Genomic DNA, 27,588 nt, shown 5'->3' on the forward strand with positions numbered 1-27,588 from the left:
TTCCATAGTTGTGTCAACCTAAACCTTGTCACTTCATTGAATCCTCTCTACTTACCTCCCTATGATGCTATCTCATTTCAGAAGCTCCATCTGATCGATATCTCTCTATCCATCCACTCTTAATTTGTTTTGGATGTTATTTGGATTTACTATTGTTTTGGTATTTATTTGTTTTCCATTTGCTATCGTTACGACGAGTAGGGAGTGGCGAGGTTGGACAAGGACAGAAACAGGTTACCGAAGGACTCAACAACGAAGGCATGCCTCCTTCTTTGATCATACTTATACTATGGTTTACAAAATTGCATTGAGTTTTATTGTTGCTATGTGCATGCTATTTTAATTATCATAGCAACCGTGTCGATTGACACATTACCCTGATCCGCTTGTCGCCTATTTACTTGACACCTGAGTAGAAGTATATAATTCCGGTAGAGTAGAAATGCTTAGCCATGCTTATCACCCTGTAGGTGCCTTGTTGAATGACCTTCGAGTCATTGACAGTTGAAACTTAATGCTGAGCAAGGCCGGTTGGCCCTTGTTGACCCTCTCTATCCTCTTCAACTCTGGGTGAAACTTACCATCTGAATACTAGTGCGGGCGACAGCTGAATCAAGGATTGAAGGAGCGATTGGCTGCCCTTCACGAGTTGAAGGGGCAATCAGTCGTCCGTGCCGCTTAAGGCCTAATAAGTCTTGGATTTGAAGATTGTGATAACAGTACAACCACATGCTATATGGGCACTGGCTTGGTGAAGTAAGCTAGTCAGCCTTAGGTGTTGATGTCGCCGTACCGCAGATGGGATAGCTGCCTTGCGAGTAGTATCCTCGGCACAGATGGGGGGACATGTTTGAGGACGTACTCTCAGTTCCGTGCGCCAGACCCGATGGGCATGTCACATCTTTGGGGGATCTAGTCCAAAGACCTCGTCACAATCTCCCTGCCGGTATACCAAATGGTGTACTATACCAGCGGCCACTGGTGGCATCAAGATGAGATTGTGTCGTGTGGGTAAAGTGTACAACCTCTGCAAAGTGTAAAACTATTCTAATAGCCGTGTCCATGGTCATGGACAACACATGAATCTTTCTTGATGTACAGGACCTGTCTTGATTATTCCCTCTTTGCTCCTATTCTTGAAACCTATGAAGGACGTGAGTTGATCGAGGATCCTCACTTGATGAAAGTTGTTCTGAAGATAAAACATGTTTTCATCTAAAACTGCTTCCATCCAACTACTTTATTTGTTAAACAAAATTAGCTTTACACAAATGAGCCATACAGACTTCCTTTGAAGCCACATGTAGCTATTAGGTCCTTCCCCAAGGGAGGCATATTGAGTACGTAATGTACTCATGGCAATAATTTTGTTGACAAAAGAGTTGCATGGAGATGAAGGTGATGACTACGACTACTATGGTGATCCGTAGGAGTGAGGTCACGTGGACTACATCGACTGCCTGTGGCGGAGATGGAGTCGCTACGCATTGTACTTTCCGCTGTTTTTCTGAATGTAATAAGTGTCATGAGACATTTATCTAGGTATGCCTTGTGGCAAGATATATTTAAAATTGTAATACCTTTTATGTATTGTGCAATGATATCATTTCACTGTGTTGTCAACAATGATCCTGGGGTTGACAAATATACACAGGAGGGTCTGGAAGTTAATTCTGGGTTCCCACAGAAGTGGTATCAGAGCCGATGTTGACCTAGTCATGTGGCCTTAGTTAGAAATGGAAAGCCTTAGGAACTATTGTTATAAGAAAAACTATTTTGAAAAGGATCATTCTCGTACTCTTCACCTTCACTATTGCTTTTGTCATCTCATCTAATTCAATTGAAATTTAAACTCTACTTCTCTACCATCTTCTTTGTAGTATGTGAAACCCTTTCCCTTGCCCTTGGTGTTAAAAAGTTAGAAGTTTCAAAAGATGTGCCAAGAATTTCAAGATTACTTCAACACCTGAAGCTCCGAGTAGCAACAATACCCCAAGAGAAGACACCACGGGAACTCAAGAAGTCAACAACCATCGATCATGGTACGTTCGTCAATGTTGAAGATTTTCCCCAAGATTTATTGTGACCAGCCATATAGGATTAGGTTGGTTTAACAGCCCTATAGTGATAGAACTGGTAGCTTGTAGACGTAAAACCTTTCTTGTGTGAGTATTGTCTGCATATTTTTGGTATTTTCCTATGCAGTGATACTAAAACCCTATTTGCCAAAAATGAGTTGCTTTTGAGTTTTATTTGGATAGTTTCGTGATTATATGGGTGTTATTTTTATTTATCTTCTAGGGCATCTCTGCCTTGTGTAGGACTCTCACTCCTTTTATGATCTTTCCCTCTTCTCAATAAACGCCGGAGGACACTTTCAGAGGTAAGAAGTTGCAACAACAAGCTTAGAGGTCTATTATCGATGTGAACCCCATAGAAAAACTCTTTTAAGGGGGGTAGTAGACAATGATTGTGTCAAGATTGAAGATTTGAAGACCTTCATTCACAAGGAAGACGAAGATTGAAGACCTTCACTACACCTACCATAACGTTCAAACTTGAAGGACCAATTAGTCTAGCGAGACCAATGCTTCACCTACGGAAGGACAAGCTGAAGAATGTTCAACCAGTTACAAAAGCTATCAGATTACCATTGCCAAGATCGAAGGATTGTTTACAAGTCTTGAAACCTAGAAGAATTATGACAAGAGAAGTATCTCCAATGAAGACCCAAAGCCACCTATCACCAAGTTCAGAATGAGCAATGATTCCACAAGTTTTCGAGAAGAACTATGTCGAAGACGAAGCTAATCCAAACCCATTCTCTTTAGTCAGCCCAAATCTCGGGGACGAGATTTCTTTTAAGGGGGTAGATCTGTAACATCCCGATTCTCAGAATGTTTAAGAACAAGTTTTCCAAAAAGCAGGGCGAGAAAACTTCGTTTGTTTTATTTGTTAGCAAAGCTTAATTGGACTTTTATTATTTGAATGATTTAATTTGAACTAATACCAACCTAAATTAAAAACTGCAGTTTTGTTCTTCTCTTGTAGTTGGGTTTCTTTTATTGCCTCCGACATATTAAATTATGCGTCACTAATTTTTTTAGTTGTTTGCTATTGCTCCAACTTTAGTCCCTTTCTAGATTTTCCTTTTCTAAAAGGAAAATCAATTTGTGATTACTTATTCTCTCTATCAAACCCTGGCCATAATTTTCCAAGGTACAATCTGATTTCTTTCTTTTCTCATTTTCTTTCGCCCGATTGGGTGATGCCCATTTTTATTTTCTTGCTAACTATGTTGGGCTGTGGCAACCCATCCCTCTACCTTATGGGCTGGCCAAACTGACCCATCTCTCCGGAGCGAACCCCTCTTCTTCTTTCTTTGTACGTTCACAACAACTCAAGGAAAGAGGAAACATCAATAGTCACATACATGTAGAAAAGGAAAGGACACAAGGAATTTGCTACCCTCCTTAATTCCATAAACCCATCGGTTTCGAAAATGGAGAGGCTTATCATGCGCCTCCACTTCCTCTTCCACCGCAAGGGCTTCTTCTTCCTCCACTCACATGTACGTGCACACATTACAGAGAAGAAGAAACGTTCACCCACTCTCATGCCCTCCCCTCAACTCCCATAAATCTCAATCATTTTCAGTTTTGAAGATACCTAGACGTCCACCACGATCTCATTTCTCATTCTCATGAGTCCTCATACCCTCTCTCTTCCTCCTCTGCCCAAGAACCCTCACTGAACTTTTGAAGCTCCATGGACGCAAGGTTTCGATCCTGGTGACTCAGACCATCTCCATCCATGCCCTTGCGCCAGAAGGTTCCCCTGCACACCATGGTTCAATTCAGGGAAGAATAAACGCGATCCTCAAGCACACACGAAGAATTCTGCATGTCCGCGTACACTGTTCATCAAGTTCGTCGCACCGTTCCATCAAACTCGGTGAGCCTCTATCAAATTCCTTTTGCATGCGTACTTGTCATCATCTAGTGTATCCCGTAGACATCATGATTCAACCTATCTCTGTCGTTGGCCGCGTGTGTCCAAAACCGAATTCGAATCGATGTCATAGGCATAATTCTTTAGTTTTGTTCATCATATGACTTTGAGCCCAATAGATAAAATTCTCCATATGACCGTAGAAATCCAGTGATGGGGTTAGTTGTGGGTTCTATCTTGTGATCGGTAGAAGAGATATAATCTTAGTCATTTTTGTATGGAATCCAAATAGGTTTGTGTTGGTAAAACTTTTCTATTGGTATGTTATTTCTACGTCTCTCGTTATTCCTAGGAGTATCAAATGTTTTACTCGATTGATTTGAAGGTGTGTTTTATTTTTTTGTAGCATTTCGTGTAGATAACTTTGTGCATCATCTAAAAGTATGATATGCCTTTATATTAGTTCCTTCGAGTTATTACCTTGTGTAGGAGTTGATTGATGCATTAGTTATCATCCCTCATACATGATTGGCACGTGTTATTATTTTAATTAGATTTGGAGCATTATTAGTGTAATCTTATTATCATTATTTTGGTTATATTTGATACTTATTGTTTGCGAGTATACAATATTTGGTGAATGCTCGACATGCTTATATTTATGTGGAATTATTCTAAACTTTGCTTTATGTATCGAATAATGGAATATTTCATGTTTCGATTATTTCTTTGATTAGCATGAATATATCTTAGATATATTTTCTATATTCATTTACATCCATGTAGCATGTGTGTTTTATATATTCAAAACCATGTCATGCCTATGATAGTGGTACGTCAATCTATTATTTTGTTGTTTAGTTTCTTTATAGTAGTTGTCTTGAATTGGCATGTTAACTTAGAACATAGCCATGGTTGTGATGAATTACTTGTTGTAGGCACTCTATTGGCATTTTAATTATCTATCACATCATGCGTGGTTCAAGCTCACTTTCTCACGTTGCTAAGTATTGTGACATGTCATGTTTTATGTGTTATTTTGCTAGCAACTTTTGAGTAATTGTTAACGCGATTTTGTAGATGTTTATTGTTTAGTATTGGATGGATAGTTGCTTTATGTCATTGTTATATTTGCATTCTATATAAAATTTATTCGTTGTGACATAGAGTTCAATTTATTGTTTCTTGGTAATTAGCAAACGTGTTATATTTACCTAGGATAGTAGCTATGCATGCTTAGTTGATTGACATGTCATATTAATATTTACTCAAGTAGAAGGCATATTTGGTTGTATGCCTACCATGTGTTATATCATTGGTAGTTTGTACCTTATGTTCCTACATTTGGTTAATGTTTACTTGGTAGACATATCATAGTGATTTGTTGATACCATACATTCTTTTATTTAGGAATTTCTTGCCTTATCAATACCATGTCATGATGATCGATTGTATAACTTGATTGCATAACGCGTGTGTGTACCAATCTATGTGTTGTATGATGCTTAGTTGTGTACCTTTTGTATATTTGCAAGTGTATGATGACTACATAGAAATGCATGTCATCTTGTTATTCATGCTTCTATAACACATGTTGATTTGGTTGATGAGATGATCTAGTTGTATACTTTCCTACATGCTTAGTATGCTTCCATGTTCTTATTTACCATGACTAGCATGGTAGTGTTGTATGCTAACATCGTGCTTGATCTTTAGGTCACTTGTTATCAACTAGGTTATCTCATAGTTACACGTTGCATTTTATTAGTAGCATATTTTGGTATCTTGTGTCATGATCATCCATGCTTAGCATTGTATCTGATTTAGCTTACTATTGCATTTGTGGTATGCCTAAGTCTAGACATCAAGTCATGCTAGTTATCTTTCATGTGTTATTATATTCCATGTGTTATAGTTGTACTTGTGTTGCTCATATATGCTTGACTAGTCTCATGTTAGTGTTATGAGTGTTTGGCACATGTTGCATTAGTTCATCACGTGATTAGGATAGTTCACCTTTCAATAGTTGAGTTGTGTCTTTCTCATATGCTTAGTGCACATTGTTGCTTTGTTGTTAATCATGTTGTGGTAATATTTTTGCTAGAGGTCATTTGGATATTAGTTGTTTCCTTTATTATAAAGAGTGTCCTAGTTTACTATCTTCTCATGGTCACTCATATGTTTAATGCTTTTGTTATTAGATAAGACCTCTTCACGATTCTATACTCACATGCCTTGTATGATGTGTCTGGTTATTTAATTTTCCAATTAGTTTTGTGATAGCATTGGTTGTCTTTTGTCATATAAATGCTTGCTAATAGTTGTTATGGTTGGTGTTTAGTCTTTGCTTATTTTTAACCATAATAAATATTTGGATACATCCAAATATTTACTTGTGGTTGATTATTAATCTTAATCATATCAATAGTAGTTCACTCTTTTGTTCCATTTCTTGTATAGTTTCTTGTTAGTTGTTTGACAAATGACTTGGTTTGTTATAATAGAGTTGATCCTATTTTATATTAATAATGTTATAGGGTTAGACCTAGGTCAATTCGATTCATGTTGTTGAGTGATGTTTGATTGCTTAACTAGTATGGTTTGTAATGTTTGTTCGTTTATCTTACGGAACTATTGCCTTTCGAATTACTATATAGTTGATGTATATGTTTGACTACTATTGACCATTATAAATATTTAGATTCTATCTAAATATCTATTTGTGGTTAACTATTACCTTCATCATGTCATGTTGTAATTGTGTGGTTAAATGCATAGGATGGTTCCTTTTCATGTGTGTTGATGCCGTTGTGTTTGTTAGATAGTAGTTTCCTATATAGTTTTTCGAGATGTGTAGTGGGTACTACTAGTGGTTAGTACCATATTTCATATTAGAACGTTGGTCTTGATCGCCAAGCCTTCCATAGTTGTGTCAACCTAAACCTTGTCACTTCGTTGAATCCTCTCTACTTACCTCCCTATCATGCTATCTCATTTCAGAAGCTCCATCTGATCGATATCTCGATATCCATCCACTCTTAATTTGTTTTGGATGTTATTTGGATTTACTATTGTTTTGGTATTTATTTGTTTTCCATTTGCTATCATTACGACGAGTAGGGAGTGGCGAGGTTGGACAAGGACAGAAACAGGTTACCGAAGGACTCAACAACGAAGGCATGCCTCCTTCTTTGATCATACTTATCCTATGGTTTACAAAATTGCATTGAGTTTTATTGTTGCTATGTGCATGCTATTTTAATTCTCGTAGCAATCGTGTCGATTGACACATTACCTTGATCCGCTTGTCGCCTATTTACTTGGCACCTGAGTAGAAGTATATAATTCTGGTAGAGTAGAAATGCTTAGCCATGCTTATCACCCTATAGGTGCCTTGTTGAATGACCTCCGAGTCATTGACAGTTGAAACTTAATGCTGAGCTATGCCGGTTGGCCCTTGTTGACCTTCTCTATCCTCTTCAACTCTGGGTGAAACTTACCATCTGAATACTGGTGCGGGCGACAGCTGAATCAAGGATTGAAGGAGTGATTGGCTGCCCTTCACGAGTTGAAGGGGGCAATCAGTCGTCCATGCCGCTTAAAGCCTAATAAGTCTTGGATTTGAAGATTATGATAACAGTACAACCACATGCTATATGGGCACTAGCTTGGTCAAGTAAGCTAGTCAGCCTTAGGTGTTGATGTCGCCGTACCGCAGATGGGATAGCTGCCTTGCGAGGAGTATCCTCGGCACAGATGGGGGGACCGGTTTGAGGACGTACTCTCAGTTCCGTGCGCCAGACCCGGTGGGCATGTCACATCTTTGGGGGATCTAGTCCAAAGACCTCGTCACAATCTCCCTACCGGTATACCAAATGGTGTACTATACCAGCGGCCACTGGTGGCATCAAGACGAGATTGTGTCGTGTGGGTAAAGTGTACAACCTCTGCAGAGTGTAAAACTATTCGAATAGCCGTGTCCACGGTCATGGACAACACATGAATCTTTTCTTGACGTACAGGACCTGTCTTGCTTATTCCCTCTTGGCTCCTATTCTTGAAACCTATGAAGGACGTGAGTTGATCGAGGATCCTCACTTGATGAAAGTTGTTCTAAAGATAAAACATGTTTTCATCTAAAACTGCTTCCATCCAACTACTTTATTTGTTAAACAAAATTAGCTTTACGCAAATGAGCCATACAGACTTCCTTTGAAGCCACATGTAGCTATTAGGTCCTTCCCCGAGGGAGGCATGTTGAGTACGTAATGTACTCATGGCAATACTTTTGTTGACAACAGAGTTGCATGGAGATGAAGGTGATGACTACGACTACTATGGCGATCCGTAGGAGTGAGGTCACGTGGACTACATCGACTACCTGTGGCGGAGATGGAGTCGCTACGCATTGTACTTTCTGCTATTTTTCTGAATTTAATAAGTGTCATGAGACATTTATCTAGGTATACCTTGTGGCAAGATATATTTAAAATTGTAATACCTTTTATGTATTGTGCAATGATATCATTTCACTGTGTTGTCAACAATGATCCTGGGGTTGACAAATATACACAGGAGGGTCAGGAAGTTAATTCCGGGTTCCCACAGTAAAGGAAGATCATATTCAGTTTCATCAAGATTCATATTGCAAAACAAAGATTTAATAGGAGACACATCAATAACTTCTAGATCTTCATCTTGATTTTCATAGGAATTGGAAGAACACGCTTTAATAAAGGCATCTTTGGAAGCACGCATCCTAGCGGTTCTTTCCTTGCACTCATCAATGGAAATTCTCATGGCTTTGAGAGACTCATTGATATCATGCTTAGGAGGAATAGATCTAAGCTATTTGACACTATCAACGTTCCTAGCCAAATCATCAACTTTAAGCAATTTCTCTTCAAGCAAAGCATTAAAATTCTTTTGTGAATTCATAAACTATTTGACACTATTCTCAAATTCAGAGGGCATCTTATTATAATTTCCATAAGAGTTGTTGTAGGAATTCCCATAATTATTAGAAGGATTACTAGGATATGGCCTAGGATTAAAATTCCCTCTATAAGCGTTGTTACCAAAATTATTCCTACCAACAAAATTCACATCCATAGATTCATTGTTATTCTCAATCAAAGTAGACAAAGGAATATCATTAGGATCAGAAGAAACACTCTTAGTAGCAAATAATTTCATAAGTTCATCCATCTTTCCACTCAAAACATTGATTTCTTCTATCGCATGCACTTTTTTATTAGAAGATCTTTCAGTATGCCATTGAGAATAATTAACCATAATATTATCTAGGAGTTTAGTAGCATCTCCTAATGTAATTTCCATAAAAGTGCCTCCCTCGGCCGAATATAAAAGATTTCTAGAAGCAAAATTCAATCCGGCATAATTTTTTTGTATAATCATCCACAAATTCAAACCATGAGTAGGGCAATTATGTATCATTAATTTCATTCTCTCCCAAGCTTGTGCAACATGTTCATGATCAAGTTGCTTAAAGTTCATAATATTGTTTCTAAGAGAGATGATCTTAGCGGGAGGGAAATACTTAGAGATAAAAGCATCTTTGCACTTGTTCCAAGAATCAATACTATTTTTAGGCAAAGACGAAAACCACGCTTTAGCACGATCTCTAAGCGAAAAAGGAAATAGCTTCAATTTAACGACATCATTATCGACATCTTTTTTCTTTTGCATATCAGATAAATCAACGAAGCTATTCAGAGGAGTAGCGACATCTTCACTAGGAAGGACGGCGAATTGATATTTCATAACAAGATTCAACAAAGCAGTATTGATTTCACAAGATTCAGTATTGGCAAGAGGAGCAATCGGAGTGCTAAGGAAATCATTATTATTGGTATTGGTGAAGTCACACAATTTGGTAGTATCTTGAGCCATCGCGACAAACAAGCAAACTAGCACACGAGCAAGCAAGAGCAAACGGGCAAAAAGAGGCAAAAAGAGAGGGAGGATAGAGAGAGAGGGCGAATAAAACAGCAAGGGTGAAGTGGGGGAGAGGAAAACAAGAGGCAAATGGCAAATAATGTAATGCAAGAGATAGGGATTGTGATGGGTACTTGGTATATTGACTTTTTGCGTAGACTCCCGGGCAACGGCGCCAGAAATGGCTCGTTGTCGGGAGTCAAATCTTGACTTGCGCGAAACTCCCCGGCAACGGCGCTAGAAATCCTTCTTGCAACCTCTTGAGCTTGCATTGGATTTCCCCAAAGAGGAAGGGATGATGCAGCAGAGTAGCGTAAGTATTTCCCTCAGTTTTTGAGAACCAAGGTATCAATCCAGTAGGAGGCCATGCTCAAGTCCCTCGTACCTTCACAAAACGATAGCTACTCGCAACCAACGCGATTAGGGGTTGCCAATCCCTTCACGGTCACTTACGAGAGTGAGATCTGGTAGATATAATATTTTTGGTATTTTTGGTATAAAGATGCAAAGTAAAAAGTAAAGGCAAAGTAAAAAAGCAAAGCAAGATTAAAGTGATGGAGATTAATATGATGAGAATAGACCCGGGGGCCATAGGTTTCACTAGTGGCTTATCTCAAGAGCATAAGTATTCTATGGTGGGTGAACAAATTACTGTTGAGCAATTGACAGAATTGAGCATAGTTATGAGAATATCCAGGCATGATCACGTATATAGGCATCACGTCCGTGACGAGTAGACCAAAACGATTCTGCATCTACTACTATTACTCCACTCATCGGCCGCTATCCAGCATGCATCTAGAGTATTAAGTTCAAAACAGAGTAACGCCTTAAGCAAGATGACATGATGTAGAGAGATAAATTCATGCAATATGAAATAAACCCCATCTTGTCATCCTCAATGGCAACGATACAATACGTGCCTTGCTGCCCCTTCTGTCACTGGGAAAGGACACCGCAAGATCGAACCCAAAGCTAATCACTTCTCCCTTGGCAAGAACTACCAATCTAGTTGGCCAAACCAAACGGATAATTCGAAGAGACTTGCAAAGATAACCAATCATACATAAAAGAATTCAGAGAAGATTCAAATATTATTCATAGATAGACTTGATCATAAAGCCACAATTCATCGGTCTCAACAAACACACCACAAAAAGAAGAAGATTACGTCGAATAGATCACCACGATAGAGGGGGAGAACTTTTTATTGAGATCCAAAAAGAGAGAAGAAGCCATCTAGCTACTAACTATGGACCCGAAGGTCTGAGGTAAACTACTCACACTTCATCGGAGAGGCTATGATGATGTAGAAGCCCTCCGTGATGACGGCCCTCTCCGGCGGAGCTCCAGAACAGGACCCAAGATGGGACCTTGTGGATACAAAAAGTTGCGGCGGTGGAATTAGGTTTTTGGCTCCATATCTGTTCGTTTGGGGGTACGTAGGTATATATAGGAGGAAGGAGTACGTTGGTGGAGCATCGAGGGGCCCACGAGGCAGGGGGCGCGCCCTACGGGGGGGCGCCCCCACCCTCGTGACCGCCTCTTTGACTCCTTGGAGTAGGGTCCAAGTCTCCTGGATCACGTTCGGTGAGAAAATCACGTTCCCGAAGGTTTTATTCCATTTGGACTCCGTTTGATATTCCGTTTCTTCGAAACACTGAAATAGGCAAAAAACAACAATTCTGGGATGGGCCTCCGGTTAATAGGTTAGTCCCAAAAATAATATAAAAGTGGAAAATAAAGCCCAATATAGTCCAAAACAGTAGATAATATAGCATGGAGCAATCAAAAATTATAGATACGTTGGAGACGTATCAGTGAACATGTGTACTGCAGAGTTACCTGTTTAGATTTTGTCATTTCTTAAGCTTTGTGAGGTTTAGGTACGATTTTTAGTACTGTTGTTTCATGTGTGGTTGAACTGAATATCTTTGTTCAACTGGCTTGTTGGTAAATACTAACAAATTGGCACTGACAGTGAAAGATTGATAATGCCCTTGATTTAAATATGTTAATATGATGTTTATTTTTCCCCGTGTGTTGCATTGATTAATTAAATCTTTTTACCCTTTGTTTATAGTGGAAAACTCAAGAGACGGTTGTTTTTTCGAGTGTATAAATGGCCAGTCCTGGAGATGCCGTCGTCTCAGGTTCCCAAGATTTCTTCTCCGCACGATGAGTTGAGAGGTAGCCGTGGTGTTGAGGGTGCTGGTTATCTTCCCCCTGGCCCTAGTAATGCTAGTACTTCACAGAGGCAGGACTTTGGTATTGATGTTGTTGTTTCTATGTTGGAGCATGCTGAGCATATTTTTAGTAATGTGTGTTCTGAGCTGCAAAAGGTTCCGACTACAGTTGAGGGTCTGAGATGTATCAGTGGTATCCTTCCTGAAGGTCATTAATTTAATGCTAAGGAAGTAGTGGACTATATTGAGATGGAGAGAATTTTAATTTGTGATATGCGTGACGGTGCTGCTGATCTAGTTCAGATCTCGGTTTAATTGGTGATATGCGTTTCAAAACTATGCAAGACTCTCGCTGCAAGCCATATGAAGAAAGTGCAAATGTTGTTATCAGGCAGATTGAGCAGGATGAGGCTGCTGCCACCGACAGCAGGGCTGGTGATGGTACTGAGGCTAATATTTCTGATCACCATACGAATGATGTTGGCTTGGAGCGCCCTGTTGTTGATGTGAGTCAGTCCTCAGTGTTTGCAATTTTTACTATGTTGTTCTGCTATTAGTATTGTAGTTGAACTTCCTCATCTTCATCTATTTATTAAATTTTTCTTTCATGCAGGATGAGACTGCTGCTACCGACAACATGGTTGGTGATGGTACCAAGGCTAATGTTTCTGATCACCATACGAATGATGTTGGCTTGGAGCGCCCTATTGTTGATGTGAGTCAGTCCTCGGTGTTTGCAATTTTCACTATGTTGTTCTGCTGTCAGTATTGTAGTTGAACTTCCCCATCTTCATCTGTTTATTAATTTTTCTTTCATGTAGGAGACCAGTCATAATGTTGAGGCTGTTGTTGATCGTCGAGTTAATGATCCATCTACTGATAAGTGCAAGGTTATTTTTATTTTTGTTGTGTTTATACATATTTCTTGAATTTTCATGCGCACCAATGTGCCTTACATGTTCATTTTTATACCCCACACCGTTAAGAGTTCGAAGGTGATACCTACCTTTTTGTTACTGTGGTTTAATTCCTTGTGTTTATTGTTGCTAATAATAGCATTGTTTTTTTGCTTCATTACATATGAATCAGGGTCCTGTTGTTGGCGATGAGCCTTGTTCCACCATTGGTGATGTTCCTTTGAATGTTAGCAGCAGCAAGATCGATGATGTTGCTGTGAATGCTGCTAAGGTTTTTTTTCTGTGCACCTCTTGCTAACTTATTTTTGATTGTTAGTTTTGCTCATATTATTCACTTTTTCTGATTTTTTATTTCTTTAGATGACTGATGTTGAGCGTGAGGCTGTCGTTAGTGGTGGAGATGATGCTTGTGGTGTTCCATTGAGTAGTGCGCGCGATGTTGGTACCAAAGTTGCTGATGAGGATGTTGGTACTGCCAGCATACTTGATGCCAAATCATCTGGTGTTGGTATTGCTGGGAATGAAAATCTTTTTGATTGTGAAGATTTGCCGCCGGAAAATTTCCTGCCTGGAGGGCTTGATTACGGCGATGCATTGCAAGATGCCTCTAGCATGGAGGAGGTGCCATTCGAGGATGATGATTTACTTCTGTCGATTTCTTCTAGCCCCTTGACGCGGGAGGAGCTCATGTCGTCCCAGGATTTTCTTTCTTCAGACCCTGAAAGCGCAGCCATATTGGTGTCCTCACAAGATCTTCCATCGTCAAACCCTAAAACTGGAGGCATATTAGTGTCATCATAGGAACTCCCATTGTCAAACGCTGATAGTGCAGGTAAGGACTTGTAAATGAGGCGTACTTCTCATTTATGGCATTTTGGACATGTTCACTTGTAGTGCTTGAACTTATTATTTTTCTTCTTTTTCAGCAAGCAGAAGGTGCTAATGTTGTTAAGGTTGATTTGTTTTTCTTCACTGTTACGAGGTTGAGCGCGAACCGTGCAAAACGGTTAGTTTGGGATTTTGCCTGTATCATTTTCGTCTCTTTTTCTTTCTCTCATTTGACTATTGTTGTTATTGCACTAGTTTTAATTCATGTCATCTTTTGTGTTTTCTTAGTGACAAGCCGATGTTTCAAAATAGCGAATGTGATGCCAGTGTTGGTTCTATTGCTAAAGCGTTTGTCCCCATTGGCATGCTCAACTCAGACAGTGCTGATGTTTGTCCCCACTTGCATTGCTGGCCATTATTTAACTTTGTTCTCTATTTTGTATCTGGTTTAGTTTTCAGTCGAACTGATGAACGTACATGTTCAACACTGATGTACTGATGTATTGATTTTTAGCACTGCTTGTAAACTGAACATTGAACTTCATCTGTTATGGAAAGTTTTTTTATCTTTTCCCCTATAACTGATGCATAAACATTTGGTGCACTTCTTGCAACATTAAACTTCAGATATGTATGGATATGCATATATATAAAACTGATGCATGTTTTCTCTTTTTTCATTTATAACTTATGCAAGTACACTAGAAGTGCTCCAAGTTTATGTATCATTGAACTTACTGTGTGAGAATGTATATTTTTTCAACAACATTCTTTTACTAGTTTGAACTGACGCAACTACACGACATGCACTAGTAGAAATAACATCATACAAACTTGCAGTGGTAGTTGAACCTTATATAAAGCCTAGTAGCTACTTTTGGCTGATGCATAAGTTTATGTTTTTTGGCTTGAACTGAAGCTAGCATATTAGAGGTACTGACAGTAACCTCGACATCCAAACTATGCATCAAGTGGTAGGGGTGTAATAGACTGATGCAAGCATTTTGGCAATGTACTATCTGCTTCTGCATCATAGGAACATGTGTCACCGATGCAGCACACAGGTAGTACTGATGAATCTGATAGTGTAACATGTAGGCAGATCATAGTGTGTGCAATTTTTAAACTGAATATTCTTCATTGCAGGACTAATGAACTGATGAAATGAACACAAACATAACCTCCAGTGGCATGTTCTTGGATCTGACTTCTTCTTCCTCTCGTGGGGTGGCGTACTGGCATGTTCTTGGGAGGCGGCTCCATTGATGTAGGCAAGGAGCTTGGGGAGACGAGGCGCTGCTGCTTGTGGTGGATGTCCGGCGATGAGGTCCGGGGAGGTAGCTGCTGGCGGGGATCACGACCCCGATGAAGGAGCCCGGCGAGGGAGGGACACAGGAGGCGCGGATCACGGCCCCGATGAAGGATCCCAGTGAGGGTGGGAGGCGGTTGGCGCGGATCACGGCCCCGGCGAATGATCCCGGCGATGGAGGCAGGCGGCTGGTGCGGATCACGGCCCCGACGAAGGATCCCAGCGAAGGAGGTAGGCGGCTGGCGCGGATCACGGCCCCAGCGAAGGATCCCGATGAGGAAGGCCATGGCGGCGGTGGATCCGTCGCTGGCCAGTCACGGCGCCGCGGGCTCCCTCGCTCCGGCTGCCGCCATCGCTCGCTCGCCCGTGACGTGCCTCCGGTGGAAGAAGGCGGGTTGGGTTCGGGCTGGCTCGGGGGGATTCTACTGTGTAGGCGCGTCGCGCCTATATAGGGCCGGGGCGTAACAGAATAATATTCTGTTACGGGTAACAAAATAGTCATGTCCTATATATATATATATACGAAAATGGTTGTATACTCCTGAGAGTACGTACTCCCGCTCCTCATATACCACATAGATGAATCTTTTATACCTCTTTATTATATTTAATATACTTCATTATTAACTACTTCCTCCGTCCCACAATATAAGAGCATTTTTTACACTAGTGTAGTGTTAAAAACGCTCTTATATTACGAGACGGAGGGAGTAGTAGATACCTTAAAATTACGTGAGTCTACATATTTTTAAAGGTTTACATATATACTGATTTGTTCGTATGTGAAAAAGGTATATTACAAACATTATGTCAAAAATGATATTTTTCCACAAAACTCATATTGGCGTATCCTAGAATATTTAATGAAGTATATTGAGAATGATAAAGAGGTATAATTAATGCGTCTACATGGTATATTGAAGATGGGAGTATATACTCCCGGGAGTATAGAAAATTAGTCCTATATAGGAAAATTAGTCCTATATATATATATATATATATATATATATATATATATATATATATATATATATATATATATATACATACCAAATCCCTAGTGGCATGGTTGGAATAGTTGGTGTCCTCAAAACAGGAGTAGGTGGTATTCTCAAAGTGGAAGTGGTTCAAAGTATTTCCTGTTCTTTTAGTATAGCAAGATGACTATCAAGCAGTTCTCCCAAAGGAGATTCAGCAGCAACTTTAGAATCAGTAGTACCAGTATCAATAGTTTTATCATGACCATCATCTATATCATGTGACATTTTAGAGTGTGGTTCATTGGTATGTGCAAGTGGTGGTGTCACAAGTTGATTCAAAATAATAGAAGAATCATAAGAAGCTTGGGTACTAAGAGCGGTACCTCTTCTTGTAGTGGACAGAATAATTTTAGGCTAGGGGTCTGGATTCTTCCCCATTATGGATAATAATTGCATCAAGTAAATGAACAATAGGTAGACTTGTAAATCTTTGCAATTCATTTTTGTTTTATTTTTATCTGGCACTTTTCTGCACAAGATAACATCATGGAAAATGTGTTGAAAACAACGCCAATCCGAATTAGTTCTTTATTCATTTGAGCAAGTTTTGAGTCCAAACTAAAGCAAAAGTGTTCGAAAAAATAGATACATTTGAGACGTATCATAGACCAAATTTTCTTATTTCGTACTATGTTTTTGAACAACATAAAGTGCATACTAATAGAGTAATTGTTCCTCAACGGGTTGCCCTAACAAGACCAAACATGCATAGTAAAAAAAGGAGTAAATGGCAAAAGCCATACATGCCTTACATGTCACCGTCTGCTGCATGATTAATTAGAGACAACTTTTGCATTTTGGGGTTACATGGACGTAATTCATCACAAACCGTTTGCTATGTGATACCTATGGATGCCATGTAATGCTATTCTAAAAAAAATACTTTCTTTGCGAGATTTTTTTGATCTATTCATCTTTAATTATGGCATACAACGAACATCAGAAATAATAAAAATTATATCCAAATTCGTGAACCACCTAACGACGACTACAAGCACTCAAGCGGGCCGAAGGCATGTCCCCTTCCCCTCCGGTGTCGGGCAAAATTTGTTGTAGTAGACAGTCAGAAAGTATGTTTTGCCACACGAGGAAGGATCGAGTCCGGAATGATGATATACGAGATAGAGTTAGGGCAGCACCAATTGAAGAGAAGCTTGTCCAACATCGTCTCAGATGGTTTGGGCATATTCAGTGCATGCCTCCAAAAGCTCTAGTGCATAGCGGACGGCTAAAGCGTGCGGGTAATGTCAAGAGAGGTTAGAGGTAGACCGAATTTGACACGGGACGAGTCCATAAAGAGAGATCTGAAGGACTGGCGTATCACCAAAAAACTAGCTATGGACATGGGTGCGTGGAAGCTTGCTATCCATGTGCCAACACCATGAGTTGGTCACGAGATCTTATGGGTATCGCTTCTAGTTTACCCCAATTTGTTTGGGACAAAAGCTTTGTTGTTCCATTTTCAGAGAGCCGCCGCCGTCTTGTCTTACTGAGTAGGAAACAAACCTTAACAAAACTCGAACGGACATCTAAAAAAAGAGTCCTCCCAACGGCAAGGGCCGAGATCCACCGCGCCGCCATGGCCTAAGGCCACCGGAGATGAGGCGGACCTGCGATGGCGCCGACGGGAGGCAGAGGAACCCTACGCTTTTCTTAGGGGAGACGGCGGCTACATGACAGACATGCTATAAATCATGACATTTCTTATAGCTGTTTACACATATCCTTGATGATGTAATGTTTTCTTTTTATCATACACTCCTCCAATCAAAAAAATAGTGGCACCATCATTCAAAATATGTCCCGCAAAGAGCGTCATTAATTTTCCCCTCTGGATCAACTAGGTGGAGTCCATCTGCATTATTCCATGTGTAGAGATGGCTTCTTCTTCTTCTTAATTTACTACATGTTGTGGGCATGTGTAACTAATGATGCATCACATAATTAATTTGGCGGATGTTCAAATTTTAGCACGCAAGTGAAAAATAGTTCTCATAATGAGATGTCCTAGGGTCATTTTTCTTCCGACTATCCTCTCCAATCTTTTTAGTACCATTCTTTTTGGATGGCGGGAGAAATACAATATCATTATGTTTTCGCATAGGATTAAAGACTAGGGATTCTTTGATTCAAAAGATTCTTATAGGAGTTTTGAAGGATTAAAATTTCTAGGATTTTTTCCAACATTGATCATTTGTTTTCTAAGATTAAGTCTTATAGGGGTTTTCCTAATGAATTCTTTGTACTACATTCCATAGTTTTTTTTAGCATTTATTCAAATTTCTTGAAAAGAATCAATCAAACAAACCAGATTCCAGTAGGATTCAACGGACACGGGATTATAATCATATGTTTTTATTATTCATGTGTTTCTGAATCCTGTGAATCAAAGAGGTCCTAAAATTGCAGATGCCACTATGGAGTAATTCTATAGGTAAAAATCACAAAGTATCCTCTGCATGATTACCCTGACACCACATGGCCACACATATACTCCACTTTCTAATCTACAAATTTAAACCGAAAGGTGCAACGTCCTGACCTGGTCCATCCATGTGAAATAACACCAAATAACCTTGCCTGGTGCATTCAAGCACATGCTTTAGAGCATATACAGCCGGACGCAGATTCGGCCTCCTATACGCCCGCGGGCGCTTCTGCGGACAGCGCCCGGCGGCCCCTCGTATGGGTTGGCGTACATCCAGACACCTCAAATGCGGAGCCTCAAATCCATGCTATGTCGATGATACGATACAAATTGTCCGAATTCAACAGTTAGAAACAAAACAAAGCAAATCATATTTCAACAATCCATTCATGCCAAAATGAAATAGATGTCCTAGCGTGGCGGATGCCTCGCTGGCTAGCCGGATCACTGGCCGGACGCCATCTATGCCGCATGCTCTGCTTGCATCTTTGCCGCAGGTCCGCTGCTGTCGCAACCGCCCTCGCCGCCTCGTACTTCCTACGCTCATAGATCTCCTTCTTCTTCGCCGCAAGCCACTTGATCATGTCCGACAATAATACCTCCTAAATGAACATGCCCTAACCGGCCGACGGATCCTCCTTTGTCCCAACGCGGTCCGACAGCGCAATCCGACGAGGCGACCCAGTCTCCGTCGCGGCGGTCGGGGGTGGGCCGGACAACATCTAGGGCGGCGGATCGGGACTGGTGGTGAGGATGGGGAGCAAGGGTGGCGGGCGACGAGGGCTCGGGCGCGGGAAAGGTAGGAGGGTGGCGGGAGGAGGAGGAAGGGTTTGGCGGATTTGGTGCAATTTGTGATGAGGTACGCTGTCAGGTCCGACGTGGCGGGCGCGCCCGAGCATGCCCTGGCGCCCTCATATCCGCCCCATATTTGGGCTGGATATGAGGGGTACCGATCAGTCTGGGCGTTTGAGGCTTCTTTAAGGAGACCGTATGGGTCGAACTTTTGCAACCGGTCAGTGACTGGCCTTCCGTCCAGACATTTGAGACAGGTTTGGGGTGCTCCACTGATGATCCTATTATCTGCAGTACAACACAGCAGCAACAGTTTTTGGACTTCTGTGTACTGCCTGACCCAAGATCCAACGACAAGGTTCAATAATGGACATGGTAGGGCATGGAAATATCTAACATATAAAGCCTCAAGAAGTGCTAGGCATAACCAATGCCTCCAGCGCACGGTACCACCCGAGGGAAAAAAAGCACCGCACTGCGCGTGGGAGCGAGGGCGCACCGCACCACACGAGCGAAAAAAACACCGCACCGCGCGAGGGACGAAAACGACATCGGACCCTAGCCCCAATCCACAGCCCCACGCCCCTCACTCCTCCCTCCCTCATCCGCCGCCGCTCCCTCCCACCTCCTCCTCCTCCTCCTTCTGCGCCATAGGAGCCCCGCCGCCGCTTGCTACTCCTCCACCACCTTGCCTCTTCCTCCTCCCCGCCTTCCCATCGCTCGTGTGCAGGCCATCGTGGACACGCACTTCGCGGGCGAACCCGATCTCCAACGCCTGCTCCGGGTTCGCGCTGGACGGGCTCCCCTGCATCCTCCTCCTCGCGGCCGAGGACGACGCCTCCGGAGTGAGCTGCGGCGCTCGATTCGATCTGCGGGAGAGAGAGAAGATGAGAGGGAGAAGGTGGAAGGAGAGAGAGAGAGAGAGAGAGAGAGAGAGAGAGAGGAAAGAGGAGAAGGAGGCGCGACATCGGATGGGAGAGGGTCACCGCCGGCCGACCGGGAGGACGGAGACGGCCCTCATCCCCGCAGTGCTACCGTCTTCTTACGCCAGTCATGGCCTGGACGAACTCACCCGCACCAGCCGAGGTAGGCCTCCACCATATTCTCTCTTTCATGGTCCAGGCGACCGAGGCGGCCAGCCCGCTCGAGCTGTCCGAGATGAAACTACTTGAGGTTTCAGTGCACATTCTTAGATTTCTGCTTCCACAATGGCTTGATGTAGGAGGTGGCATGACGTGTGTGTGAGGTAGTGCTGGATCATTGGGGGTGAAGCAGGTCTCCTCGACGGGTGCTACATCTGAGGTGAGTTGTTTTGGTGATTCTCAGTCTACTCTGTCATTTCCTAAATAAATTTTCTGCAAAGTATTTGAGGATTTCTTCTGCGTCCCATCTGACGGGCCTTGGTCGCTGCCATTGCCATCCTTTTTCAGGTTCCACTGCGAGAGGAGTTCGCCGACAGCCATGAGCACCCAGGTCCAGTTCCTCTGGTCTTGTGTTTGCGAACAGCGAAGCAGGAATTGCCATTCTTGCTGACTCAAATGCTGGGTCTGGTTGCGGTCAGGCGGTTGACGGCGACGGTGGTGGGGATGTCCCCAAGCTTACCAGCCTGCCTCCTTCATGCGTGGTTGCGTGCAGCCTCGGATCTCTGATGCGGATCTGAATTTGGATAGGTTGCCTGCTCAATCTGTAGAATTGATTGAAGATGAATCCTGAAGTTGACAAAAAAGGTATGGTTCGCTCTGTGCTTATACTCAGTAATAAAATACTGATAAGTCCAAAATATTTGTAGCGATATGACGCTGCAGTACAAGCGACTCTGCCGTTTACTTAATGCGTAGCTTAACTGATATAATGTTGAACTGCTGGATTAGTTTGGTGGAGTTTGATTATGAATTATGACTTCGATGGTCGATCCTACATGAGAGTCTGAATGTGAACTTACAGGCTTGGGGTAGGGTGTGCACCACCAGACCGGAAGCCGTGTGCTGGTTGGGTTAGTGCATTCGAGGAAACCTAGCAATACGCTAATAATCCTACTGAAATGTGGTGAAGCCAGCTCACAAAGGAGCGAGAGTGCAAGAGCATGCTGAAGACATACATGCGACAAGCAGTCCAATGCACACTTTCTCGAGGCAGTACACGAGACTTCAATTTGATCGTTAGTCGGGCAACAACTATGAGAAGGAAATGACAAGGATTCTAAGTTTTTTTTTGGTTTTAATTTGTTTGGTCATAAAACTGAAAATGGTAGACTAATTACTAATGTGAATGTGTGTCTTATTAACAGAGTGGAGTGGTGCCATAGAGCAGCACGCAGGCAAGGGTGGGGGTCGGGTCAAGGCTGTTGTTGGCGGCCTGGATGCAGGCGATGGTGGCGGCCGGCGGGGGTCTGGCGGGCGAGGGAAGGAGCAGCAAGGCTGGTGATGGGCCAAGCGCCACCAGAGGAGGGTGAAGGAGCGACTTCGTGCTTCGCAACAACAGTTCGTGTCCATGGTCCTCTTTCCTTTCGTACTAATCAGCTCATTGTTCTTGTTCATACATGTAGGCCATACATGCTCATTTTTCTTGTCTGTATTTTTTCTTGTTTATACCTACAGAAAAATTTGCGGTTGTGATGATTGATCTAAGTATCAGATTGGTTATATGGAAATGGGGCTTTACTTCCGGAGATGTTCCCAATGAAGGAGCTTCGAGGCGAGCACTGCAATGATGTAGTTTTGTATATGGCATAATCTGTAGGAACCCTCTCTTAGTTTCTTTTGTTCTTCGTTTCACTCCTATTGATTAATGCCAATTAATCTAGCTATTTTCGTTGTACCCAATGCCAATTAATCTAGCTATTTTCGTTGTACCCACGTGCCAATATCTGCACACACAGAATTCGTGCAGATTTGTTTAGCTGCGGCACGTATCACAGCTACAATAGCAATCTGGTAATTAGTGCTCAAATAAGGTACTTTTCTTCTCCCCTTTACATATCATGGATATATGTGGTGGTTGCTTGACATTGCTGAAGCGAGGACTCTAAATGTATTTTTTTGTTCTCCCTCATTATCTTAGTCAGGCCGTATGTGTTCTGCTGGTCTATTTTCATTTGTCTACTTTTATAGAATTTCAAAGATATAATTTCCTCTCATGTAGTTGCCTCGTTCTTCATATATATATACTAACCCTCTCCTAAATGATAGATGAGGCAGGCGATCTCTTTTATTTTCCTTTCTGCAATAGACCAATAGTATTTTAGTCAACTTCAGGGTATGTTAAATATGACAGTTAATGAAGATGATCGTTCTTTCTTTTAAGAGTACACAATCTGACTCATTTTAAAATAGCACCTTATCTTTATGAAAACACTAAGCTGCTACTTTAGCAAGTGTTTTACTTCAACACAGATTGCTGCAGGAAAGAAAGTTTTTTTTGCAATAAAGCAAGCATTGAACGCACTGAAGTGTCCGAAGAAGAAGAGCTTGAATTTTTTGCCGACGTAAATTTAAGGTAACCTTATTCATGCATATGTTGTTTCTTTCAAACATTTGTATCTAAATATCAATACTCATTTTGAACTTGCTCAGGCCGGCCTTTTAGTTTGATGTTATTGGTGTGGTCTGTGTATAATTATTAACATTGTTGCGATTTTAGTGATAGCTCGTCACACATTACAGAAACCTATTTTCCATTTTGTGGCTCTATGCTTGTCTGTGCCTAGGTACAGCTATAGCATGGTGAAGGAACACTACAGGCATTGAACAAAGAAAGGAAGAATGATGGTTAGAACCACTGAGATACTGAGTCCGGCCAACTAGATGAGTGTCAGCAGCGTATTTCTTCATTGGAAGAGGTGTCAAAAATTCCCATTTAGAGTATATTAGTTGTTTAGTCCTTACTGAGATAGACTAACACATAGTACAATTTTTTTGACTGCACCCTTACAATTTGGCCTGGCTAGATACAATGTATTTACTTCAATTCTCTTTTGAGTTAGCAAATAATGACCAGTTAACAATGTTTTATTTGATGATTCAGGACAATATCAGCCGGTTCATTGATCAAAGTGGTGGGAAGCTCCCGAAAACACCCTTTCCAAACAGAATTTATTTTTGAGATCTCTTTATTTTTCATCATTATGAAGGTTGATTTTACCTGTTTCACTTGAATGGTGACCTTCCCACACTCCCAATTTTTGCTTAGGATTCTCGTTTAAATGGTGAGCGCTCACATTCTGAATGTCGGATCTTTAGTACTGTTTATTATTTTAAGAAAATATGAGTAATGTGATTTTGTTCTCTAGAGACTGGAATTGAATAATAGGTCCTTTTGGTACTGTCATCTTACCATTTGTTCCTAACAGATGCATGGGTTCGACTATGCATTATCATATGTTTTGTTTCAAAGGTAATATGCCCTAAATCATTTACTGAACTTTCAGTTCTTTTTTGGAACCAGGCGAGTATAAACAATTTGTTATCTGCCATCCTAAATTGTTTCCCATGCCATCCATGTAAGTTTTAGTACCTTTCCATGTAGGTAGTGGGCGATCAAGTGTGTGCATTTCATGACATAAATTTACTTTGTTTTGTTTCAAAGGTAATATGCCCTAAATCATGTACTGAACTTTCAGTTCTTTTTCGGAACTAGGTGAGTAAAAACAATTTGTTATCTACCATCCTGAATTATTTTCCATGCCATCCATGTAATTTTTAGTACATTATACTTAGTTTGGTGTATGAGAGTAGTTTGTAACTGAAGAATGGCTGCAACCGGTTCAGTGACTAAGATTATTTCAGGAATAATGTACATTTGGTGCTCCCAGCACTTAATTTTGGACGTTGAATACTACTCTTGCTTTGACAACTCACTGATTTTATTAGGAAACCTTATTTGTTAATACTTTCTTGTCAAACTCACAACAAGTTATAATAATCAAACTATATAGTGATGTTGAGGGATTAACCAGGACAAATGCTAGCCAACGTCCCATTGAGTAGGCCTTCCCAGGCTCCTTGAGTAGCTGGCTCCACTGGATACATAGCCGATTACCTTATGTGTGGTTTCTTTAATCACCGATTGGTTATTGAGAATCCGAATCTGCGATTAGTATGCAGTAGTAAAGATGTTTCTGTTTGCAAAAGAAAGCAAGTTTATGTACTTTGTCTCCACTGCCAGCATAGAAAAATTGTTTATGTTGTATTGCTGGGATAAATGTGTCTTATACGTTGTTTTGTTCTTATAGTCACAACCGAGATATTTGTGGTGCTTGATTTCTTCCTATGTATTTGTTTTCTTTTTCGTGATTTCCTATATATTTGTTGTATAAACTGAACCTAATTAACGTGTGTAATGATGAAGCACGTTGGGTGCAGATGAGGATGAAATGAGCCAGGGAGAAATATTGCTGGTAGAAAAACAGGCCTCCCATGCCATCCTGACCAAAAATGTATTCCCCGATTTGGTTAAACAGTCCTGTATTAGCCCCTGGCTGCCTCAACTGGTGGATGCCGTCGGCTGCCCAATGACCATCAACACATATGAGCTCGGTTTAAGCAGAGGTGAGGCCTTGCTTCTTCTGCAGTTTTCTTCTCTTCTTTTGTGTGGATTTGCATCTAGCAAAATTGAAATTTCATGGTGGGTCAGTTTGGAGGCTTCATATTTCACAATTATTATTGTGTGGTTCACCCTAGAATTTGATTTTAACGCGTGCTTGCGCATATTTGGTTAGGATTGTCATGCTTGTTTTTATATGTAATTGCTATGTTTCAAGGCTACTTATTTTATTTAACCCATTATTGGCCATTTGAAAATAATTTTGGCATTGACAGTTGCTAATTACAAATGCTTATCGTTGGTTACCGTGTAATTCTTGCTTGGTTTTTGGTGTGATTTCATCTTAGTTTATACTTGTGTATGGACCACCCACGTTTTGTGAAACAATAGTACACCCAAAAGGAGAAGTTGTTGAGATGATAGTCATGACAACCTATAACACAGGCGTTGTGCTTGAAGCTCATGAGTAAGAAGACAAGAAAAAACCATGCTAAAGATGGAGGGATTCGCAGAAAATGCATATGAAAAAAATCACTAGAAAATCTACCTTCACTACATTTTGGAGTGTAGAACATGGACCATATGGGTCCAAGTAGAGAACATAAATATCCACTGCTATTTCTATTTTCATCAGTAAATTTTGATATTGTTTCAGACAATAGATAACCTAGGCTTCGTAGCTGGTAATATTTATCATAGTTTTAGTCTAATGTACTTTTCTGTAGCAGTGCTGCCATGAAGTTCAGTCTACAAATCTCTGTTGTGTAAACATAGTGCTGATCTGCTGAACTAAAATTATGGCCCTGCTTACCTGTGGTGCTGCACTTTACAACAATTCTACTTGTTCTTTCATAGCCCACCTTATGTGTGCCATCTTCTACTCTTCCCTCCATCTCAAAATAAGTTCTCAAGTTTGTACTAACTTTAGTACGAAGTTAGTACAAACTTGAGTCACTTATTATTGTTCCATGGTTTTTTTAGTTATTGATGATGCCATTTTTCTTTCTGCCTTTGTAGCTGAAAGATTAGTGAGACTGACTAAATTCTGAACATGTTCCATGTGAGAGAAATAGCATGTTGATTTCATCTTGAAATAATCATAGCTGAGGGACGAGTCCGTAACTGAGGGTCATGTGCAGAGCTGGAGGAAGAAGTTGCGAGGCTTGGAACTCTAACAGTAGTGAGGACAATGCCTCTTTAGTTGTAATTGTGATACTCCTGATGTGCAAGTAAACACTCCTGTGACACTCCTTATGCTAAAATGTTGGTTGTTAGTACAGAGGTGGTAACATTATTTGGTTCTCTTGTATTGATTTCATAATACATGATGTAATACAATCCACATTGCATTATATTTCAAGTTATATCTCCTACTTACTCACTACTAACATTCTTTCTAATTCGCTTCTTGCGCCATTGGCGCAACCGGGTCATCTAGCAAAGGCTAAAAGATAATAGGGCCCAGAGCTGCGTGCGTCATCCCCGTATGCAATCATAGGGGATGGGTCATGTTATTCCTGTGGCATATTCTTAGCACCACACAGTCGCGGTCTACTTATGGGACCACTGTTCTGAAATCCGAGCATGTGAAATCTTGGTTCATTCAGCGACAAGGCCAATCTTGGCATTATTAGATCGCGTTCCAAATTTAGTAGCAACCGCTATATTCTGTCTTTGTGATGCGCCCGTCTTCATCCGTGTTCGTTCACTGTATGGCAGGAAACAATGCACGTGGACACTCAGTCGAATAGGACGTCAACACGCTCACATCGCGCGTGAATACACGGGGTAATCAACATGTTCGACGAGATCCAATGTCGTGATACAGATCTACGACGCGACCTCTAAGTCCCGGCGCACGTCCCCTCTATATAACTTGTGTTTGAGGCCAAAAAAAGTTCTTACCAAATAAGTAGTTTTTATTTAGATAGGTAAATCAGGGGCTGGATTTTGTAAACATTTATTTATGGAAATACTATTTGTCGAACATTCGCCAGGAGTTTAACTCACAACTCTCGCGAACGCCTTTCGTACCGTCACACGGATCTTGACGCAAGGCGAATCGCCATGTCAGATATCTGGATTTGTTAGTTGTGAACGGATCTCTGGCGAACATTTCCTTTCCATTTCAAAAAACCAGGAGCATCGAACTCGTGTTCTCCACAGTAATAGCAAGCACACTCACCACAGGGTTGAAGCTAAGTTTTGTTAACAGCTGTGTCTTTTTATATATCGAACTGTTTTTCTTAAATTCATTTTTTCATTTAATATTTTCTTCTAAAAACCCCAATATTTTTCCATTTTTGGAAGAACAAAAATCCACATTTTTAGAGGGGATATTCCCCCCTAAATTTGCCTTGTGCATTTTATTATAGGTAGCATGGCAATTCATGGGTTTTTATTATAGTTTTGTTATTTTAAGAGGATGTCATTTTGTTATCAGTAACATGATAGTTTTTATTTATTACAAGAATGCCCTTTTATATGAGTTTCTTTCCCCTCTCGCAAGGAGACTAGGGAAAGTCTTTATCCCCCTCGATCTTCACTAGCGAGTCCGTGGATTCGCCTCTCCTCCGCTTGCCGCTCCGGCGGCCGGTGGCGGGGAGTAGATTTCTAGTGCCGTGAATCCGGTTGTAGA

The 27,588-nt window shown here is 41.1% G+C and overlaps 1 long non-coding RNA gene across 1 annotated transcript; it reads left to right on the forward strand.

Annotated features, from left to right (window-relative positions):
* Positions 1-19,954: 19,954 nt before the first annotated feature.
* On the forward strand, positions 19,955-26,319 carry LOC119285278. Its single transcript, XR_005139427.1, has 7 exons — positions 19,955-20,495; positions 20,632-20,711; positions 20,840-20,882; positions 20,971-21,136; positions 21,697-21,902; positions 22,007-23,247; positions 23,433-26,319. It is a non-coding gene; the product is annotated as an uncharacterized LOC119285278 (long non-coding RNA).
* The last annotated feature ends 1,269 nt before the right edge of the window (positions 26,320-27,588 follow it).

The sequence above is a fragment of the Triticum dicoccoides genome, chromosome 4A (assembly GCF_002162155.2).
Source record: "Triticum dicoccoides isolate Atlit2015 ecotype Zavitan chromosome 4A, WEW_v2.0, whole genome shotgun sequence".
In the NCBI taxonomy this organism is placed as follows: Eukaryota; Viridiplantae; Streptophyta; class Magnoliopsida; order Poales; family Poaceae; genus Triticum; species Triticum dicoccoides.